Below are 23,807 nucleotides of genomic sequence, written 5' to 3' on the forward strand. Positions count from 1 at the left end.
AAAATTGTTAACTATACCCATAGTTAACAATTAAGATAATGGATGGGGATCAAGAATTATAAACCACTAGAAAACACATTTTTTTCCAAATGTGATTTTACTGAAATATATTCATATACCATACAGTCTATCCAACGTACACCATCAGTGATTTTAGTATTATCACATGGTTGTGTATTTGTCATCATGATCAATCTTAGAACATTTGCATTACTCCAAAAAAAGAAACGAAAAGAAAACCCCAGGCGACTTCTGGGTCAAGATGGCGGCTTAACAATGTGCGCATTTTAGTTCGTCCTCCAGAACAACTACTAAATAACTAGAAACAGTACAGAACAGCTCCTGGGGCCACGTCAGTGACCAGACATACAGCATATCCCAGTTTGGACCAGCTGGACCTGCTGCGAGCACCCCCCCAGAACCGTGAGTTCCCAAAGCTGTGGCAGCCAGCACCCCTCCCCCACAGGCCACTTCCCAGAGGGAAAAGGAAAGGGCTTTACCAGCAGCAGGGACTGGGCACAATCAAACACCAATTGTGGAACTAATTAACAAATTCTGACTACTAAAAATAGGCCCCCAGCTTAGGTGAACCTGATCAAAGCAGAGGTTGCTCAAATTTGCCTCTGCGCCAAGGGGGCAGGACTGACAGAAAAGGGGGGGGGGGAGAAGGAAACAGAGGTTTTTGTGGCTGTATATCTACAAAGGCTTGACTGCCTCTGGATACAGCGGCAGGACTTTTCAGGCTGCAACTGCCTCAGGCATAGGCAGAAGTGAGCTCTTTTGGGGGCTTATCTGGAGCCTGTGCCTTCCCCAGAGGAGGGGTGAAGCCCCTGTGCCTTGATGGTGGAATCCCTCCATCAAGGAATTCAGACCCCAGGGCTTGGTAATTTGAAGCGATTAAAACCAGCCTACAACCTCTCCTCTGTCTATACCACGCCCCCAGCAGGGAGAGTCTGCCAAAGTTAAAGGTACCACATCATCTTATGCTGGTGGGACCTTCAGTCAGACAAGTGCCACATACTGGGCAGGATAAGAAAAACAGAGTCCAGAGACTTCACAGGAAAGTCTTTCAACCTGCTGGGTCTCACCCTCAGGGAAAACCGACGCAGGTGGCTCTTTCCTCCTGAGAGGAGGCCAGTTTGGTCTGGGAAAATCTGACTGGGGTATATAATATCTAAGTAGACCCTCCTAAGTGTGTGTGGGGGGGAAAAGGCACCTCAGGAGTAGGGCAAGAAACAAGAAAACAAGAACTGAAAAATTCTCCTCTGTTAAACAAAACTTAAGCTAAAGGTCCAGATAAAGCTGAACGGAATGTCAAAGGACAGATAGACAACAAATTCATCCAGCAAGAAAACCCTAGATAAAAGAAGTGAAAGCAATCTCCAGAATAAACTAATTAAGGTAATTAAATGCCTAGACACCAGCAAAAAATAACAAATCACATTAGGAAAATTGAAGATATGGCCCAGTCAAAGGAACAAACCAACAATTCAAATGACGTACAGGAGCTGAAACAATTAATTCAGAATGTACGAACAGACATGGAAAACCTCATCAAAAACCAAATCAATGAATTGAGGAGGATATAAAGAAGGCAAGGAAAGAACAAAAAGAAGAAACTGAAAGTCTGAAAAAACAAATCACAGAACTTGTGGGAATGAAAGACACAGTAGAAGAGATGAAAAAAACAATGGAAACCTACAGTGGTAGATTTCGAGAGACAGAACATAGGATTTCTGAACTGGAGGACGGAACATCTGAAATCCGACAAGAAACAGAAACTATAGGGAAAAAAATGGAAAAATATGAGCAGAGACTCAGGAAATTGAAAGACAATATGAAGCACATGAATATATGTGTTGTGGGTGTCCCAGAAGGAGAAGAGAAGGGAAAAGGAGGAGAAAAACTAATGGAGGATTTATCACTGAAAATTTCCCAACTCTTATGAAAGACTTAAAATTACAGATCCAAGAAGTGCAGCGTACCCCAAAGAGAATAGATCCAAATAGACATACCCCAAGACATTTACTAATCAGAATGTCAGAGGTCAAAGAAAAGAGAGAATCTTGAAAGCAGCAAGAGAAAAGCAATCCATCACATACAAGGGAAGCCCAATAAGACTATGCGCAGATCTCTCAGCAGAAACCATGGAGGCGAGAAGACAGTGGGATAATATATTTAAAAGAAAAACTGCCAACCAAGAATTCTATATCCAGCAAAATTGTCCTTCAAAAATGAGGGAAAAATTAAAAACATTTTCAGACAAAAAAATCACTGAGAGAATTTGTGACCAAGAGATCAGCTCTGCAAGAAATACTAAAGGGAACACTAGAGACAGATACGAAGACAGAAGAGAGAGGTGTGGAGAAGAGTGTAGAAAGGAAGACTATGAGTAAAGGTAAAAAGAAGGAAAATTAGATATGACATATAAAATCCAGAAGGCAAAATAGTAGAAGAATGTACTACCGATGCAGTAATAACACTGAATGTTAATGGATTAGACTCTCCAGTGGAAAGACATTGTCTGGCAGAATGGATTAAAAAACAGGACCCATCTATATGCTGTCTCTACTCAAAGGGCACAAGGCCAAGGACACAAATGGACATTTGCACACCAGTGTTTATAGCAGCATTATTAACAGTTACCAAGAGATGGAAACAGCCAAAATGTCCATCAACAGACAGTTGGCTAAACAAACTGTGACATTTACATAAGATGGAATATTATGCAGCTGTAAGACAGAATAATGTTATGAAGTATGTAACAACATGAATGGACCTTAATGGCATTATGCTGAGTGTAATTAGCCAGAAACAAAAGGACAAATACTGTATGCTCTCACTGATATGAACTGACATTAGTGAATAAACTTGGAATATTTCGTTGGTAACAGGGTCCCTCAGGAGATAGAAATAGGGTAAGATATTGGGTAATTGGAGCTGAAGGGATATTCAGCAACAGAACTGAATATAAAAGCTCAGAAATGGACAGCACAATATTACCTAACTGTAATACAATTATGTTAAAACACTGAATGAAGCTGCATATGAGAATGATAGAGGGAGGAGGGCTGAGGAATAAATGAAATCACAAAGAAAGATAGACGATAAAGATTGAGACGGTGTAATCTAGGAATGCCTAGAGTGTATAATGATAATGACTAAATGTACAAATTTTAAAAATATTTTTGCATGAGGAAGAACAAAAGAATGTCATTACTGCAGTGTGCTGAAAATAGATGGTACTTAATATTTTAAAATTTCAACTAATGTGTGAGACTAAAGCAAAAAATGTTCATTTGGTACAAATCTACACTTTGACTAGTGCATCTCCTAATATAACTTATGTAGATAGTTGATTGAACACCTTAAGTACATGGAACTTTGTATAGGACATGAGATTTTGTTGGTTTGTCCAGGTGATGCCCTGATGAATCCCAGAGTGATTTAATCTGCGTGGAAAAGTATTTGCAAGGTCCCCTTCGGGGAATGGTGAGAACGGGGAAAACTCAACTTCCCCAAGTTGAGTTGTTGATATTCTCACAAGCAGTGTGGACAACCAAAGCTTTAGGCTGAGCCCCCAGTCTTGGGGTTTGTTCATATGAAACTTAACCCCACAGGGGATAGGTCAAGCCTACTTAAAATTAAGCCTAAGAGTCCCCCCAAGAGAACCTCTTTTGTTGCTCAGATGTGGCCTCTCTCTCCAGCCAACACAACAAGCAGACTCACCACCCTCCCCCTGTCTATGTGGGACATGACTCCCAGGGGTGTGGATCTTCCTGGCAGCGTGGGACAGAAATCCCAGAATGAGCTGAGATTCAGCATCAAGGGACAGAGAAAAACTCTAGAATGAGCTGAGACCCAGCATCAAGGGATTAAGAAAACCTTTTCCACCAAAAGGGGGAAGAGTGAAATGAGACAAAGTGTCAATGGCTGAGAGATTCCAAACAGAGTCGAGAGGTTATCCTGGAGGTTATTCTTATGCATTAAGTAGATATCACCTTGTTATCCAAAATGTAATGGAGAGACTGGAGGGAACTGCCTGAAAATGTAGAGCTGTGTTCCAATAGCCATGTTTCTTGATGATGATTGAACAATGATATAGCTTTCACAATGTGACTGTGTGATTGTGAAAACCTTGTGTCTGATGCTCCTTTTATCTACCTTGTCAACAGATGAGAGGAACATATGGAATAAAAATAAATAATAGGGGGAACAAATGTTAAAATGAATTTAGTTTGAAATGCTAGTGATCAATGGAAGGGATCAGTAAGGGGTATGGCATGTAAAATTTTTTTTCTGTTTGTTATATTTTTCTGTTGTCTTTTTATTTCTTTTTCTGAATTGATGCTAATGTTCTGGGAAATGATCATGATGAATGTGCAACTATGTGATGATATTGTGAATTGCTGAGTGTATGTGTTTGGAATGTTTGTGTTTCTTGTAATTTTTTTTAATTAATAAAAAATTAAAAAAAAAAAAAAGAAAACTCCAGTCATCCCATACCTCTTATTCCCCCTCCTCCCCATTGACCCCTGGTATTGCATTCTACCCAATTTAAAGATTTAGAATAAAGGTAAGTTAACTAAGACAGTGTACTATTGTCAGAGATAGATATAGAGATCAGTGGAACAGAACAAAGCATCCAGAAATAGATCCATACAAACATGAGTAACTGACTTTTTTTTTTGTGAAAACATATCTTTATCTCCATATGTAATGTTTAAGATTGTATACTTATTTTAACAGTACTTTTTGTAACTTAAGATTTTCAAAAATTTTGTTGGTTTATTTATTCTCAATAGCTTTAAAGGTTTTATCATGAAAAGCCCAAGGTCAAGTCTTTGACTTGTGATCCTTTTATTCTCTTATAGTGAAGTCTATTTTTTCTGAAAACTGCTCTGAGATAGAATGGGTGATCAAATAGGGATAAAACTTTAAGGTTCCTTGGTTGAAATGTGGCCTCTGAACTGGAGCAGAGATAGGTAGGAAGCTCTGTTCTGGAAAAACGGAAATTTAGAGGAGGATTCTACAGAGCTTTTTCACTTTTGCTAGTGGTCTTTTGACACTAGGATATGTCACTATCCACCATAGATTGACAGACCAAAGGGAGATAATTCTGCATAGCTAGGCAGAATTCAGTGGATGAGCTTTACTTTGACTACTTAAACTATTTTTTATATTTCATTTGATATTGCCATCTTCCATTGGTATCTTGATGCCCACACCTAACATGCCAACCATTCTTAGTCTCCAGTAGCTGTGAGTTAATCCTTATACCTTGTAATGAAGACGTTAAGTACAAGTGTTAAACTGGGAGGGAACCTCAGTATTCTGAAGTCTGGAAAATCTGTTATTCCCTGGAGATCCTGTTCTGATGGCTCTGCTGACACACTGTGACACTCTGTTAGACCACGAATCTCTTCTCTTCCTTGGAAGATTGCTTAGATGAGTCAGCATTTGGGCCAGTGGCATTCAGTTAACATTGTGAGTTAAAGGTGAATAAATCATTCTTTCATATTTTCTTTGTTTTTTCTTACAGTTGTATTCTGAGGGTCTTTCTCATAATATTTGGGATTTATGTACTTGATCAAAAGGATAACCATTTCTTGAACTATAACTTTAAGAATTGTCTTGTTCCAATGTAAGAAAAAGTATATTCATTGACATGCCCTTATTTAATGTTTTGTGGAACATAACTATGTGCCTCCTTGATGGTACTTGTAGAGATTTATGATGTATCTTTATTTTTGTTTTAAAAGGTTTTCACTGTGGAATTAGGGTGAAAAGAATCATATGATAGACGGTAATGAGATATGACTGGGAAAATAAGGGTATGATCAGAAAATGAAGTGGGGGTAAATTTAGAACTTAGAAATAATGTTTCAGAATAGAAGGTTATAGACTTTGTTCTGAGCATCCCTATGGCTAAAGAAAAGAGGGAAACTGGATGAGTCATGAGATTCTTAGAGAAAAACTTAACTGTTATTCAAGAAGAGCTATGTTTCAAATTATAGTTACATATGAGGTCAGAGTGCTTTGTAAGCTATAAAGTAATATGATATTATTACTTGTTTTCATCACGCCTTTCTTCTCGCAGAGGAGACATGTCTTTGGTGCATGTGCTCATTTTCTTAGACAACCTAAAAAAAAAAAGCTCTAGCCCTTTTTAAAAATCTATCTAGATACTTAATCATTCTTGTGAAATGATTTAAAAATTCATATAAGAACATAGAACTCATAATTAACGCAATGCCAAGAGAATAGTAAGTGCTGAGAATGTGGTAAGGATCGATCCCATTAATTTTGTTGGCATCAAAATTGTCAAATTATAGGCTAGGGAATAGGCATTTTAATTTTCACAAATGGACCAACCTAGGTTTATATGTTAGAGTGGGGAGCATTTTCTATGCCTTAATCTCTTCACTTTGGGCATATATGCTCATTTATTTTCAAGAACCTGGTGAAGTAGGGATTATTGCTCCTATTTTATAAATGAGTGAATGCTGGCCCAGAATGGTGCTGTAATCTGGATATAGCCATACACATAGTAAGTGGCAGAGCTGTGGACTTTTGACTCTAAAGCTTGAATTATTTTTAGTGTGCCAAATTTGCTTCCAGTAATAAATCTTGAGAAAGGTGCTTTTTTTTGAGCCTTGCTGACCCCCCACTTCCCTGATTTTTATCTCCTATTTCTTTATCCTGTCCCACATTATGGGACTGTGACTGCAGATTAGTATATACCTGTGGTCTGCCCTGTTGATTAAAGAACCTGGACTGATAGGGTGCACATGGTGTTGGTGATAAAAGCTGCGTTGAAGATTTACTGGAGTTTCTCCAGAAGAATGTTCTAAATGTTTTTTTTAGCATGATATTTTTTGGTAACTATTGATCTTAAAATGCCCTATCATTGGTTTTACACGATTTAGCAGACATGGGTTTATCTGTTTATTGCCTTTAGTCACTGCTTCTTATGGTTGAGATACCTTTCTTTTTTTTTTTTTTTGATATTTACTATATTTTGAGATTTATTAAATATTATTTGTGCATTTATTGAGAGGATTACATATTTTTGGGGTTTTAAAGTTTTTTAATTAATTAAAAAAATTTTTAATATGACAAGAAAGAAACGCAAACATTCTTAACATACGATCATGCCATTCTACATATTTAATCAGTAATTCACAATATCATGAGATACCTTTCTTAATGTTTTTATGAATGTCATCAGGAAATCTTTTGGTTTGTGGAATTGGGGGGGACCCTAAAGACTTTTTTTTTTATTGTGAAAATAATATCTGTATACAAAAAAGCAGTAAATTTTGAAGCACACCCCAATAGTTAGTTATAGAACAGATTTCAGAATTTTGTATGGGTCACAGTTTTACAACTTTAGGTTTTTCCTTTGGGCAGCTCCAGGACACTGGAGACTAAAAGAAATATCAATATAATGATTCAGGAGTCATCCTCATTTGTCAGATCCTATCTTCTCTTTCATAACTCCACCTGCTCCTTTGATCTTTTTTCTTATTATTTAATTTTTATTGATAATATATTATATATTCACATACCATGTGTTCTAGTTTGCTAGCTGCTGGAATGCAATATATAAAAAACAGAATGACTTTTAGAAAGGGGAATTTATTAAGTTGCAAGTTTATGGTTCTAAAGCAGGACAGATGAAATGTCCCAATTGAAGCAAGAACAGGGAACGATACCTTGGTTCAAGAAGGCTGATGACGTTCAGGGTTTCTCTCTCAACTGAAAAGGCATGTGGTGAACATGACAGCATCTGCTAACTTTCTCTTCATGCTTCTTGTTTCATTAAGCTCCCTCAGATGAAGAAGCTGCCATCTTCATCTTCAAAGGTCTCTGGCTGCTTGGGCTCTCGTGGTTCTCATGGGTCTTTCCAAAATGTTTCATCTTTTAAAGGGTTCCAGTAAGCTAATCAAGACCTACATGGAATGGATGGAGTCACACCTCCTTCTAATCAAAGGTTAATACCTACAGTTGGGCATACAGTATCTCTGTGGAGATAATCAAATCAAGTTTCTGCCTACAGTGCTGAATAGGGATTTAAAAAATGGCTGCCCTTCTGTATTCTGGAGCAGCTAGAAAGAAAAATCTAAGAGAATGGTATGGTAGCCGAAGACAAACTCTGAGATCTGTCCTGTAACTACTTGTTGAAGAGTGCTTTGAACACTATTGCTTTTTCTTTCTTTGCTTTGCATATATACAATTTAAAAAGTTAAAAAAAAAAGGTGGCTGTCTCCACAAGATGGATGTTCTAGTTTGCTAGCTGCTGGAATGCAATATACCAGAAACAGAATGGCTTTTAAAAAAGGAAGTTTAATAAGTTGCTAGCTTACAATTCTAAGGCCAAGAGAATGTCCCAATTAAAGCAAGTCTATAGAAATGTCCAATCAAAGGCATCCATCCAGGGAAAGATACCTTGGTTCAAGAAGGCTGATGAAGTTCATGGTTTCTCTCTCAAGTGAGAAGGCACATGGTGAACAGTCAGGGCTTCTCTCTCAGTTGAAAGGGCACATGGCGAACACGGTGTCATCTACCAGTTTTCTCTCCTGGCTTCCTTTTTCATGAAGCTCCTTGGGAGGTGTTTTCCTTCTTCATCTCCAAAGGCCGCTGGCTCATGGACACTCTGCTTTGTGGTATTGCAGCATTCTCTGCTCTCTCTGAATCTCTTTCATTCTCCAAAATGTTTTCTCTTTTATAGGACTCCAGAAATTTATCAAGACCCATGCAAATGGGTGGAGACATCTTGTCACTTATCCATCTTATCAACCACTCTTGATTGAATCACATCTCCAGGGAGATGATCTGATTACAGTTTCAAACATACAGTATTGAATAGGGATTATTCTGCTTTTGCAAAATGGGATTAGGATTAAAACATGGCTTTTCTAGGGGACATACATCCTTTCAAACCAGCGCAGTGGATCAGGATTAAAACATGACTTTTCTAGAGCACGTAATTCTTTTAAACTGGTGCACCATGTAATCATCCAAAATATACTATCAGTGGTTTACAAAATCATCATATAGTTGTGCTTTATCATTATAGTTGACTTTTTTTTTCATTTTTATGAAAAATAACATATATACAAAAAAGCAATAATTTCAAAGCGCATTGCAACAATTAGTTATAGAACAGATTTCAGAGTTTCATATGGGTTACAATTTCATACTTTTAAGTTTTTACTTCTAGCTGCTCTAAGATACTGGAGACTAAAACAAGTATCAATTTAATGATTTCAGCAATCGTACTCATTTGTTAAACCTTACCTTCTCTTTATACCTCCATCATCACATTTGATCTTTTTCCCACTGATTAGGGGTATTTGGGCTATGCCCATTCTAACAATTTCTTGTTGGAAGGGGCTGTTGATAATATGGTATGGGGATGGAACTAGTTGATGTTCTGGAGAGGCTGCCCCCTTAGCATTTCAGAATTTATCTAGTTCAGGGACCCATCTGGAGGTTGTATGTTTCTGGAAAGTTACCCTAGTGCATGGAACCTTTGTAGAATCTTATATAACGCCCTAGATGTTCTTTAGGATTGGCAGGAATGGTTTTGGTTGGGATTTGGCAAGCTTTGGTAGGTAGGAATGTCTAACTGAAACTTGCATAAGAGTGATTTCCACTCATATCTTATTCATTACAGTTCCCTTAAAGACGTTGTATAACAGCTTTAAAAACATTTTTTATGGTGAAATGTAACATATATACAAAGAAAAGAAATAAAAAGCAATAATTTTCAAAATATACTTCACCGAATAGTTACATAACAAGATTTTAGAGTTTGTTATGGGTCACCATTGTACCAAAATTTTTTCGTTCTAGCTGGTACGAAACACTGGAGACTAGTGTAGATAACAGTATAGTGATTCAGCAGTCATACAATTTTGTTAAATCCTATTTTTCTCTGTTTTAACTCTTCCTCTTTTGACCCTTCTCCCAATCTATAGGGATCTTTAGGCAATGCCCATTCTGACTTTTTTCATGGTGAGAAGAGGTGTCAACACTAAAGGATAGGGGGAAGTAAGTAGTTGGAAATCTTGGAGAGGTTAGTCCCTCTGGGTTTCAGGATTTATCTGGCCTAGGATCCCTCTGGAAATTATAGATTCCAGGAAAGCAAACAGTACATGAAATTTTTATAGAGGCTCAGTTCAAGCCCTAAGTGATCTTTTTAAATTTATTTTTTTTAACATTTTTATTGAGATCTTTACAACCATACACTCTATCCAAAGTATACAAGCAGTGGCTCACGATATCATATAGTTGTGTATTCATCACCATGATAATTTTTAGAACATTTACATTACTCCTGAAAAAGAAATAAAAGGAGAAAACAAAACGAATCTCATACATACCATGCCCCTTACCCCTCCCTCTCATTGACCACTAGTATTTCAATCAATTTTTTACCCTTTATCCCCCTTACTATTTATTTTTTTATACTTGTTTTTTTACTCATCTGTCTGTAGTCAGGATAAAGGGGATCGTGTCAGCCACAAGGTTTTCACAATCATACAGTTACATTACATAGTCATGCAATTGTCTTCAGAAATCAAGGCTACTGTGATAGTGTTCAACAGTTTCAGTAACTTCCCAATAGCCACTCCAATACACCATAAACTGAAACAAGATATCTAAATAATGCATGAGAAAAACCGCCAGGATAACCTCTCAAATCTGTTTGAAATCTTTCAGCCACTGAAACTTTTTGTCTCGTTCTCTCTTCCCCCTTTTGGTCAAGAAAGTTTTCTCAGTCCCATGATAGCTGGTCTCAGCTCATCCTTGAGAGTCCTGTCCCACGTTGCATGGGAGATTTATACCCCTGGGAGTTATGTCCTATGTAGAGGGGAGGAGGGTAGTGTGAGTTCACCTGCCGAGTTGGCTAGAGAGAGAGACCACATCTGAGAAACAAAAGAAGTTCTCTGAGGGTGACTGTTAAGCATAATTATAAGTAGGCTTACCCTTCTCCTTTCCAGGAATATGTTTCCCAGGGGTGAGCCCTAAGGTCTAGGGCTCAGCCTTTTTAATTGGTTGTCCCCACTGCTTATAAGAATATCAAGAATTCCCCAGATTTGGAAGTTTAATATCTCCTCCTTTCTCCCCAGTCCCTAGATGTTCTTTTCTGTTTATTATTTTTTTTAAATATAGCAACATACAAACACAAACATTCTTACCATGTGTACCATATGGAATACCATATGATACAGTATTCCATTCTTGGTATATAATCAGTAACTTGCAATATCATCACCTAGTTGTATATTCATCACCATGATCATTTCTTAGAACATTTTGCCTCAATTCAGAAAAAGAAACAAAAAGACAAAAGAAAAAAACTCATATATACCATATCCCTTATTCCTCCATCTCATTGATTGCTAGTATTTCCATCTACCTTAGACTTTGTTTCCCCTGTTTTTTATCTATACCCCTTATCATTCCCTTTCATTGATCACTAGCATTTCAATCTACTAAATTTATTTTAACATTTTTCCTCTGTTATTTATGTAGTTTAATATGTTAAATAACCAATTTATTATTAATTTTAATAATAATTAAGTAATAAATAATTTAAAAATATGTTTTACTCATCTGTCCGTACTGTAGATAAAAAGAGCGTCAGACACAAGGTTTTCACAATCACACAGTCACATTGTGAAAACTATATCATTATACAATCATCTTCAAAAAACATGGCTATTGGAACATAGCTGTACATTTTCAGGCACTTCCCTCCAGCCTCTCCAAGATCCCTTAACTGAAAACAGTGATATCTATATAATGCGTAAGAATAACCTCCAGGATAACCTTTCAACTCTGTTTGAAATCTCTCAGCCACTGACACTTTATTTTGTCTCATATTTCTCTTCCCCCTTTTGGTCTAGAAGGTTTTCTCTATCCCTTTATGCTGAGTCCCAGCTCATTCTAGGATTTCTGTCCCACATTGCCAGGAAGGTTTACAACCCTGGGAGCCATGTCCCACATAGAGAGGGGGGTGGGCATTGAGTTTGGTTGTCATGTTGTTTGAGAGAGAGCGGCCTCATCTGAGCAACAAAAGAGGTTCTCTGGGGATGACTCTTAGGCCTAATTTTAAGTAGGCTTAGCCTAGCATTTGTGGGAATAAGTTTCATGTGAACAAACCCCAAGGTTGAGAGCTTGGCCTTTTGCTTTGGTTTTCCCCGCTGCTTGTGAGAATATCAGGAATTCTCCACATGGGGAAGTTGAGTTTTCCCACTTTCTTATTATTCTCCAAGGGGACTTTGTAAATATTTTTTTATTCACTGTTCAAATCACTCTGGGATTTATTGGGGTATCACTCTGAACAACCCCATGACCTACTCAAGGTTCCAGGTACTTACGGTGTTCAATTAAACTGTCCACATAAGTTATATTAGGAAATGCACTAGGCAAATTATAAACTTTGTACCAAATAAACATTTTTTGCTTTGGTCTTACACATAAATTTAAGTTTTAAAATATGAATTACCATCTGTTTTCAGCACCCTGTAATATTGACATTCCTTTGTTCTTTCTCATGCAAAAACATTTTTTAATTTATACATTTAGTCACTATCATTGTGCACTTTAGGCATTCCTGGATTATATCATCTCAGTCTTTATTATGTCTCTTACCTTCTGATTTCATTTGTGCCCCCCAGCCCTCCTCTCTGTGTCATTCTCACATTCAGCTTCATTCAGTGTAGTAACATTATTGTATTACAGTAAGGTAGTATGTGCCATCCGTTTCTGAATTTTTACAATCGGTCCTGTTGCACAATCTGTGTCCCTTCAGCTACAGTTACCCAATATCTACCCTATTTCTGGCTCCTGATGGTCACTGTTCTTAGTTGAAATTCTCCAAGGTTGTTCACTAATGTTAATTCGTATCAAAAGACCATATAGTATTTGTCCCTAGGTGTTCTTAAGAGTTAACAGGGGTGATGTTGATTGGGTTTTAGCAAACCATGGCAGTTAGCACTATCTGACTGAAGCTGGCATAGAGTAGGTTCCAGAATAGCCTCTTGACTCTATTTGATGCCTTATTTTATTATACTGATGCCTTATTTTATTATAATTCTTTTCCCCTTTTGGTCAGAAGGCATTGTCAATCCCATGGTGCCAGGGCCAGACTCATCCCCGGGAGTCATGCCCCATGTTGTCAGGTAGACACTCAACCCTGAATGTCATATCCTGCATAGAGGGGAGGGTAATGATTTTCCTTGTAGAGTTGGGATTAGAGAGAGAGAGAGAGGCCACATCTGAGCAACAAAAGAGGTCTCGTGGAAGCAACTCTTGGGCCTCGTTATAGGTAGTCTTTTTTCCTCAACTACAGAAATAAGTTTCATAGTGCAAGCCTCAAAGTCAAGGGCTTGGTTTATTTTCTTTGGAGTCAGCAGCGGTTGAGAGGGTATATAGCAACTTTTTGAGTTATAGTTCATCTCTTCATAGTGTATATTTGATGGTTTTTAGTATATTCAGAGTTGTGTACAGTTATCACCATAAAAACCATCACACCCAAAAATGTTGTGCCCGCTAGCATTCATTACATTTTTTCCCTTTTTTTAAAATAAACTATTTTTAGAACATTTTACGTTCACATAAAAATTGCACAGGAAGTACTGAGTTCACATATACCCCCCCTACCCCTCCAACTGCTATGTCTTGCTTTAGTATGGCACATTTATTATAGTTGATACAATTTTAGTTATTAAATTCCATTTACATTAGACTTCTGTATTAGCTGGGGTTCTCTAGAGAAACAGAATCAGCAGAAAATATCTGTAGATACAAAATTTATAAAAGAGTCTCATATAACTGTGGAAATACAGAGTCCAAGGTCTGTAGGGCAGGCTGCAAGCTGGTAACTCCGATGAAGGTTTGCAGCGAACTCTCAGGAGAGCTGGCTGGACAACCATGGGAATGGAAAAGTCCAAAAGCTGCAGAGCAGGTGGTCAAGCCAGCAACTCTGACAAAGGGCATGGACAAACTCCACAGGAGAGGCTCACTGGCCAAAGCCTCCCGGTGATTAGATTTAGCATCACTCATTGCAGAAGACACTCCCTTTAGCTGATTACAAGCAATCAGCTGTGGGTGCAGCTGGTGTAATCATGATTTAAGTCCATGAAATGCCCTCATAGCAACAAACAGGCCAGCACTTGCCCAACCAGATGACCAGGCACCTCCACCTGGCCAAGTTGACACATGAATCTGACCATGACAGCTTCACTTTTTGTGTGTCCAGTTCTATGGATTTTGGCAAATGCATATTGTCATGTATCTACCTATATATTATCATACAGGGTAGTTTCTCTTCCTAAATATTGTGGCTTAATAGTATTTCATTGTGTGATATATCATATTTTATTTATCAGTTGTTGGACCTTTGGGCTGTTTCTACCTTTGGCTATTATAAATAATGCTACTGTGAATATTCATGTACAATTTCTATTGGGTACCTAAAGATTTTTAAGGACCATAAATCTTTAATGTATACATACAAAATGATGGCGATTTCTTCACTGGTGTCTGGGCTCTTTAGAAATGGGGGTTAGGGGTGTTAGTTTGTCTACAACTTTCACTATGAATTTAAAATTTTTCCAAATGCCAGGTTTTGCTAGGACTGTTGGCAACTTTTTCTTCTATCTATGAAGAAAGTGTTTGCAGGTTGCCAGTATAAATAAACTTGCTTGCAACCTTGAAATGGGAAGTGCTTAAACTGTAGCAAACAGCTAATTTTAGAGAGCTGCACACTCTTTTTTATTTTTTTTTATTTTTTTTTGCACACTCTTTAGATATCATGAATATACAGTCAGTTGATCTGCTTATGATATAATTTTTCTCTATTAAAGTTTCTTAAGGACTTTAACAAGTTCATTAGCCAATTCTAGTTATTGTATGCATTTAAAAGCAACAAACTTGTTGTTAATGAAAAAATTTGTTTAGTTTTTTGATTCAAGCTTTTTTTTATCCTGTGTTATGCCCAAATCAATTTGGGAGATACTACTTGCATGTGCCAAAAGCCCAGTAAAATGCAAAATAAATTAATAGTGTTTTTTTTTTCTCTGAAGAAACAGGTTCATGAAGGGAAGGGAGAATTATAAAGAAAATTGCTCAAAACGAGAATTTCATTGACTATATTGAGATGGTCATTGATATATTGATTTGTGTTTATGTAACCTAAATATATCAGATGAGAGTAATTTTATATCAATACAGTTCCTTCATTTGTCAATTTATTATCTAAAAAATGGACTTTAGATTCTATTATTTATTTTTGTGTGAGTTGGGGAGATTACAGGAAGTTTGGTTTTTTTCTTGTACTTTTTGTATTTTCCAAATTTCAAACTTTTTGTAGACTATAGAATAAAAAGACATCTTATACCTTCTTTTGGGTTCTTGGTCTGCCATATTGAATGAAACAGGGTGGTTGATACATTTGCAGTAGAATTTTAGTCAAGACCTTGGAAATCCTTTAGCTTTTTTTCCAATGTAGGAATCTCTTCTTTGTTAATTATCTCTGTTTTAATTTAAAAAATGTTAATAGATCTTTTAGAACAGAGGTTGCTAGAATCAACTGAGTATGTCCAGTGAGATCTAGAAATAATTTTTTTTGGCCAGGCACTGGGAATCGAACCTGGGTCTCTGGCATGGCAGGCGAGAACTCTGCCAACTGAGCCACCATGGCCTGCCCTCTAGAAATAATTTTGTTTTACTCTTGAGTGCTTCCTTTCTGTACCTAGAAGTAATAATGACATATATCATAAAACTATGCTGGAATTCCTCTAATCTTTCATATGGTTTGAACTACCAGGAAACCTATGCAAATTTTTTTCAAATCCCATTTTATGTATAAGGACCTGTAGAATCAGAAAAGTCAGATGCCATGTTTGAAGATCTGGCAGCCAATGCATACTGAAGGTGATTAACCCATGCTTTTTTCCATTATACTGTTCTGTTTGAACACCTACATGGAATTGTCAACTTTTCCCTAAAACACAGACACTGGCCTGTTACACACACTACATTTTCTAAGCCCTACTTGGTGCTCATCCATTTATAATTTAGGGATGCCAATAAGAATTTAGTCTGCACATATAATTTTGGAACCCAGTATTTGGTGTATAATGGGTGCTCCATGAGTGGCATATTTCTTTTTAAAACTGAACTCTATATGCTTCCTTCCCTATACTCTATTTCTGTGGATGGCCCCTCCATTAAAAACAGCCTAGGATTTACCCTAGATTCCTGCTTTGAGCCTCAAGCAGTTCCATGTATAGTTTTATTTGAGAGGGTCATGTTTATTGCCTGGGCATTAATAGTAGTCTTCTGTTTTCTTGTATCCAGCCTTTTCTTCCTTCTAGTTATTTCCATGTTGTTGCCAAGTTGATATTTCTGAAGGCTCAAATCTGATTATGTTTTCATCCTTGCCTAAATTTTTTTTTTCCCTATTGCTGTTAGGATAACTTGCAAGCTGCTTAGTATTACATAATAGGTCTTTCGCCTTTCTCCTAGTTTCCCTTTCTAGGCTTCTTTACTGCCATTCTCTGAAGTATTTGTAGCTTTCTGAATACACAAGCTCTATTCATATTCTATGTAGTTCCTCAACATAGTTGTGTTATTTAAAAAGAAAACAGTAATTTCCTATTGTGGTAAAATATACATAACAAAAATCATTTAAATATTTTTAAGAGTACAATTCTGTGACATTAAGTACAATGACAATATTGTATAACCTTCACTATCTATTTCCAGAACATTTCATCATCCCAAACAGAAGCATATTGCCAAAGTCTCCATCCCCCCTTGCCCCAGCTTCTAGTAACCGCTCTTCTGTTTTCTGTCTCTATGAATTAACGTATTCTAATTATCTGTGTCTGGTTTATTTCATGCAGCTAATGTCTTCAAAGTTTATCCATGTTGTAGGATGCATCAGAACTTCATTCCTTTTTATAGCTGTATAATATTCCATTGTGTGTGTATATACTGCATTTTGTTTATGCATTCATACATTGATGGGTGGTGCGCTGGTTTGAAAGTTTTATGTAGCCTAGAAAAGCCATGTTTTAATCCTAATCCCGTTTTGTAAAGGCAGCCATTTCTTCTAATCTCTATTCAGTACTGTATGTTTGAAATTTAAATTTAATTATCTTCCTGGAGATGTGACTCAATCCAAGAGTGGTTGTTAAACTGAATTAGGTGGAGACATATCTATAAAAGGAAACATTTTGGAGAAAGTGGGAGAATCTGAGGGAGCAGAAAATGCCACAGCACCATGAAGCAGAGTCCACCAGCCAGCGACTTTTGGAGATGAAGAAGGAAATGCCTCTGGGGGAACTGGAGAGGAAGCTAGCAGAGGATGCCGTGTTTGCCATGTACGCTTCCATCCAAGAGAGAAAGCTTGACCGTGTTCACCATGTGCCTTTCTACTTGAAAGAGAATCCCTGAACTTCATTCGGTCTTCTTGAATCAAGGTATCTTTCCTGGATGCCTTAGATTGGACATTTCTATAGATTTGCTTTAATTGGGACATTTTATTGGCCTTAGAACTGGAAACTAGAAACTTATTAAATTCCCTTTTTTAAAAGCCATTCCGTTTCTGGTGTATTGCATTATAAAGCAGCTAGCAAACTAGAACAGGTAGGCACTTGGGTTATGTTCAGCTTTGGCTGTTGTGAAAAATGCTGCTGTAAACATTGGTGCCAATGACTGCCTTCATTTTGGGGGGTGCATACCTAAAAGTCAGATTGCCAAGCCATATGGTAATTCAGTTCAACTGTTTTCTACCTTGGCTGCGCTGTTTTACATTCCCACCAACGATGTATCCAGTTTCTCTGCCTCATTGTCATCACTTGTTATTTTCCATTTTTAAGATAATAGCCATTGTCCTGGGTGTGAAATACTATCTCATAGTTTTGATTTGCATTTCTTTAATGGCTAATGATGTTGAGCATCTTTTCATGTGCTTATTGGCCTTTTCTATATCTTTGAAGAAATATCTATTCATGTCTTTGTTCCATTTTTAACTGTTTTTTGTTGTTGTTGAACTGTAGAATTCTTTATATATTTTGGATATTAAACTCTGATCAGATATATGATTTCCAGATATTTTCTTATCTTCTATAGGTTGTCTTTTTTTTTTTTAAAAAAAAGCTGTTTTTTAACAGCTTTTATTCACACACCATACAATCCACCCAAAGTGTACAATGCATGGCTCTTAGTATGACCACAGAGTTGTGCATTCATCAGCACAATCAATTTGAAAACATTTTCGTTGCTCCAAAGTAGAGGCTGTATTTTTACTTTCTTGATAATATCCTTTAATTACAGTTACGTTATTTTTGTTTATGTATCTTCCTCTGCTTGGAGACCTTTTACCTCACATCCACCTTGCTATCACCTTATCTTTCAAGTTTCAACTAAAGTGTCTTCGTCTTTGGGGAACTTTCCTCTTGACTCATTCTTTTCTACAAGGTTGGGTGCCCTTTTTGGTGCTGCCATTGTATTTGGTACATACCTTATCAAACAGTTAGTTCCCTGTATTTGGGATGAATGTTTACTTTTTCCTTCACCATTGGGTGCAAGGAAGCTGTTTCAATAAACAGATTATTGGGCCTTAGTCCAGACCCATTGAATTAAAATCGCCAGTGATAAGGTACAGCTCATGGATTTTTTTTGTAAAAGCATTCACTGGTGATACTCTTACGCACTTTGGTTAAGAAGCACTGTTGTGGCTCTTCTTAAATAATATTTCAGCTTTGTACTATATTTTTAGTACCTGGCAAATAGTATGTACCTCAGAAATGTTGAATGAATAAATTATGTCATCTGGGCATATTAAAGAGACTATTGAGTGGAGTGTTTCATTTTGGTGTATTGTATCAGTTTGTAAGGTGTAGCAATGTTGGTCCCCCCCCATCCCCCATGGGCAGGCACAGGAAATCGAACCCCGGTCTCTGGCATGGCAGGGCAGAATTCTGCCACTGAGCCACTGTCGTACCACACGGAATGTAGGGTCTTAAATACTGAAAGGCATTTGGGCTTGAAGTCAAGGAGCCAGTAAGCATTTATCGAAGGGCTATATAAAAGAAGGTTTTTTTTTTCCAAGTTTGTTCCTGTCAGCTCTGGTTTTATGTTTATTTTACCTTTTCTTTTTTTCCTCCAAACTGAGATTTCCTGAAACCATATGAGAGATAGGCATATAGAATGGGCTGTGGAACAAAGTTCACTTTCCTTAGCAAAATATTGAAACTGTTTCTATTTCTAGTCAAATCATTTACTGGGAAACTGCCATGTTGTTTGAACCCAATACATTTTCAGTGTTCATTTCTGTTCTTAGAAGTGATTATTTCTACCAGGATAGCTCATGAAAATAGTGTCTCTATGAAGATAGAGTGAAAATTTTAAATTTTCCCCTATATTGTTAATAATTAACTTTTTTCAGAGTAGTCCCTAATTTTTCCCATTTTAATTTTTTTTTTAAGAGATGCTGTTTGGATTTAAGGTTTCTATCAGGACCTAGTGTAGGTACAAACTGTGGACATTAAAATAGATAATTGTGGTTCTATATTACGGTTATGGGTTTTGTTCTAAAGATTTTCTTTTCCCTTAAAGGGACTTTTTAAAAACTTTTTATTAATTAAAAAAATTAAACAACATTTAGAAATCATTCCATTCTACATATATAATCAGTAATTCTTAATATCATCACATAGTTGCATATTCATCATTTCTTAGTACATTTGCATCGATTTAGAAAAAGAAATAAAAAGACAACAGAAAAAGAAATAAAATGATAATAGAGAAAAAAAAAAAAACTATACGTACCATACCCCTTACCCCTCACTTTCATTTACCACTATTTCAAACTGAATTTATTTTAACATTTGTTCCCCCTATTATTTATTTTTATTCCATATGTTCTACTCTTCTGTTGATATAGTAACTAAAAGGAGCATCAGACATAAGGTTTTCACATTCACAGAGTCTCATTGTGAAAGCTATATCATTGTTCAGTCATCAGTAAGAAACATGGCTACTGGAACACAGCACTACATTTTCAGCCAATTCCCTCCAGCCTCTCCACTACATCTTGAACAACAAGGTGATATCTACTTAATGCGTTTAAGAATAACCTCCAGGATAACCTCTCGACTCTGTTTGGAATGTCTCATTTTACTCTTCCCCCTTTTGGTCAGAAGGTTCTCTCAGTCTCTTGATGTTAACTCTCAGCTCATTCTAGGGTTTTTCGCAGTCCTTTGATGCTGAGTCTCAGTAAAGGGGCATTTTAAAAACAGGGTTTTTTTTGAGATGTAATTCACAAAGTATACATTTACCCTTTTAAAGTGTACACTTTAACGGATTTTAGTATTTTCACAGAGTTGTGCAATTGTTACCACAGTCAATCATAGAATATTTTTATCACCCCAAAAAGAAACTCTTTGCTGATTAGCAGTCATTTCCCATATTCCCTCTACCCCACAGCCCTAGGCAGACACTAACTTACTTTCTCTCTATAATTGGTAGTACATGATTGTTATACAAAATTTCAAAAACCTATTCTTTAGAGTTAGGTTTGGTTCATTACATTTTAGATTTTCTCTCTGCATTTAAACACAGACACATATCCTTGAATGTGAGTGTGTGTAGTTTTATGTGCATATGTGGTGTGTGTATTGTGTTGATGTCTTTTTTCCTTTGTGGCCATCCTTCCAAGTGAATAAATACCTATAGATCCTTTTAAAGAGCCATAGTTCATGGAATTATAATTTTTTAACTTATTTATCTTGGATTGATGGACTTTTTCAGTTTTTGACCTTCTAAACAATGTGGTAGTAATCAGTTTTGTGTTTGTATCTTTGTATTCTGGAGTCATTTTTTAGGATAAATTTGTAGAAGTGATATTACTGGATTATACAGAATGAACATTTAAAATTTGAAACATAATTTCCAGATTGCTGTTTAGATAGGTTGTATCAATTTAAGGTTCCATAAACACTGTAGGAGTGCACTTTGTCCTTGTGCTTGCTTACCATACTCTGGGCATTTTCACATTAAAAAAACAAGCAAGGGCAGGCAATGGTGGTGCAGTGGAAGAGTTCTCACCTGCCATGCTGGAGACCCAGGTTTGGTTCCCATGCCAGTCCATGTAAAAAAAACAAAAACAAACAAACAACCCCTCCCCTCACAACCTCTCTCTCTCCGCTAACACAACAAGCAAACTCACTGTCCTCCCCCTCTCTACGTGGGACATAACTCCTGGGGTGTGGACCTTCCTGGCAACGTAGGAAAGAAATCCTAGAATGAGCTGAGACTCAGCACTAAGGAATTGAGAAAAACCTTCTCGACTGAAAGAGGGAAGGAAGAGAGAAATGAGACAAAATGGAGTGTCAGTGGCTGAGAGATTCCAAACAGAGTTGAGAGATTATCCTGGAGGTTATTCTTATGCGTTAAATAGATACCACCTTTTTAGTTAAGGCATATTGGAGAGGCTGGAGGGAACTGCCTGAAAAGAGCTATGTTCCAGTAGCCATGTTTCTTGAAGATGATTGTATAATGATATAACTTTCGCAGTGTGACTGTGTGATTGTGAAAGCCTTGTGTCTGGTGCTTGTTTTATCTACCTTATGGACAGATGAGTAAAACATACAGATTAAAAATAAATAAATAATAGGGGAAACGTGTTAAAATAAATTTGGTAGATTGAAATGCTAGTGATCAGTGAAAGGAGGGGGTAAGGAGTATGGTATGTATGAATTTTTTTCTGTTTTCTTTTTATTTCTTTTTCTGAATTGATGCCAGTGTTCTAAGAAATGACCATGATGATGAATATACAATTATGTGATTATATTGTGAATTATTGATTATATATGTAAAATGGAATGATCATATGGTAAGAATGTTTGTGTTTGTATGTTGGTATGTTTAATAAATAAAATAAATTTTAAAAAACCCACAAAACTGTTGTTTTGAAATAATTTCAGAATTACAGGGAAGTTACAAAGTAGTACAAAACTTATAAAAAGAATTCTAAAATATCCTTACTCAGGTACCCAGATTTACCAACTTTAGCAATTTACCATATTTGTTTTATCATTCTATTTATTTGTGTCTCTGTTTTCTGAACATTTGAGGATAGGTTGCATACACCGTGCTCCTTTAACACTTAATACTTCCATGGATATTTCATAAGAACAAGGATATTCACTTATTTAACCACATTAAGTACATTTCTCTAGTTTGAGAAATTTAACATTGATATAAAGCATATAGTCCAATTTTTTCTTATACCCCAGTCATGTCCTTTTGGGCATTTTCTCCATTATTAGATTCAATAAAAAAAAAAATGTTATCCAGTGGGTGCACAAGTAGTTCTGGGGTAGAATTCTCATCTGCCATGTGGTAGACCCTGGTTCAATTCCTGGCTCATGCACTCCCCAAACAACAGCAAAAGATGTTGTGAACAAAATTCCCTATGATATACATATCACATATCTGTCTCTCTGTGTGTATATAAGTACAGAAATGCATGTATGTAGGGAGACACATTAAAAATGTTATTCGAACTGGTAGTCGAACAGAAAAACAACCCTTATTAAAAATTTATATATGTGATATTAGTAATATTTATATTTTTTACTATGTTTAATGTCTATCCCTATTTCTTTGAATTTTCTTTAGTCTTTGGCCCATTGTTTTTCTGTTGGTGCATATATTTTTATAAGACTAACTTTTATATGGCATTTAACTTTGTTGTGTATTTTGCAGTACACAGGGCTTTAAAATATGTGTAGTTAAAAGTGTTATTCTTTTGCTTTTGGCTTCTTTCACTTTTTGATTTGGGGCCATCCCTCACTCAAACGCCTATGTTTCTTGTAATAATTTTTAAGGTTCTATTTTTATATTTTCATCTTCTATCCATCTGAAGTTTAATAACTATGCATTGTACTGATAGGAAGAAGAGATGTAGCATTACTTTTCTCAAATGGGTAATCCTACTACCATTTATTGATTTGAAAGACATTTATAATAAATTAAGTCTCCTATATACATGGCTGTTCCTTATTTTTATTGATATGTCATCTTTCTTACCCTAGGGATAGATTTTTTTCCTCTTTTTTTTGTAGTAAATGATGTCATATGATTTTTGTTCTTATATGCCCTGCTTATTTTACTGAACATAATGTTTTTATTTTATTTTTTGAAATACCAAAAGACACTAAACAAACGCACACATTCCTGTTTTCATCATTCCAGTCTACATATATAATCAGTAATTCACAATATCATCGCATAGTTGCATATTCATCATTGTGATAATTTCTTGGAACATTTGCATCTATTCAGACAAATAAAATGAAAACAGAAAAAAAATTTATACATACCTTACCCCTTTCATTAATCACTAGCATTTCAAAGCTAAATTTATTTTCACATTGAACATAATGTTTTTAACTTTCTTCTGTGTTGCAGTATGTCTTATAACTTTGTTCTTTCTTGTGGTTGAGTAATATTTTGTTGTGAATATTCCGTTGTGCTTACTTACCACAGTTTATTAATTTCTTTCTGGATTTCTGGGTTGTTTCCACCTTTTGGCTATTGTGAACATTGATGTACTAGTATTCATTTAAGATCCTGTTTTCACTCTTTTTGGATATATACCTAAAAGTGGAATCGCCAGGTCATATGATAATTCTATAATTAACTTTTTGAAAAGACTTTTCTACATTGAGTTGCGCCATTTTTACATTCCCATCAGAAGAGAATGAGTGTTT

General features: G+C 36.3%; 1 protein-coding gene across 15 annotated transcripts in view; it reads left to right on the plus strand.

Moving 5' to 3' along the window:
- PUM1 (pumilio RNA binding family member 1) overlaps positions 1 to 23,807 on the plus strand; it is a 148,115-nt gene that overhangs the window by 11,556 nt on the left and 112,752 nt on the right. The gene's annotated exons all lie outside the window — the stretch shown is intronic.

This window comes from Tamandua tetradactyla, chromosome 2, assembly GCF_023851605.1.
Source record: "Tamandua tetradactyla isolate mTamTet1 chromosome 2, mTamTet1.pri, whole genome shotgun sequence".
In the NCBI taxonomy this organism is placed as follows: domain Eukaryota; kingdom Metazoa; phylum Chordata; class Mammalia; order Pilosa; family Myrmecophagidae; genus Tamandua; species Tamandua tetradactyla.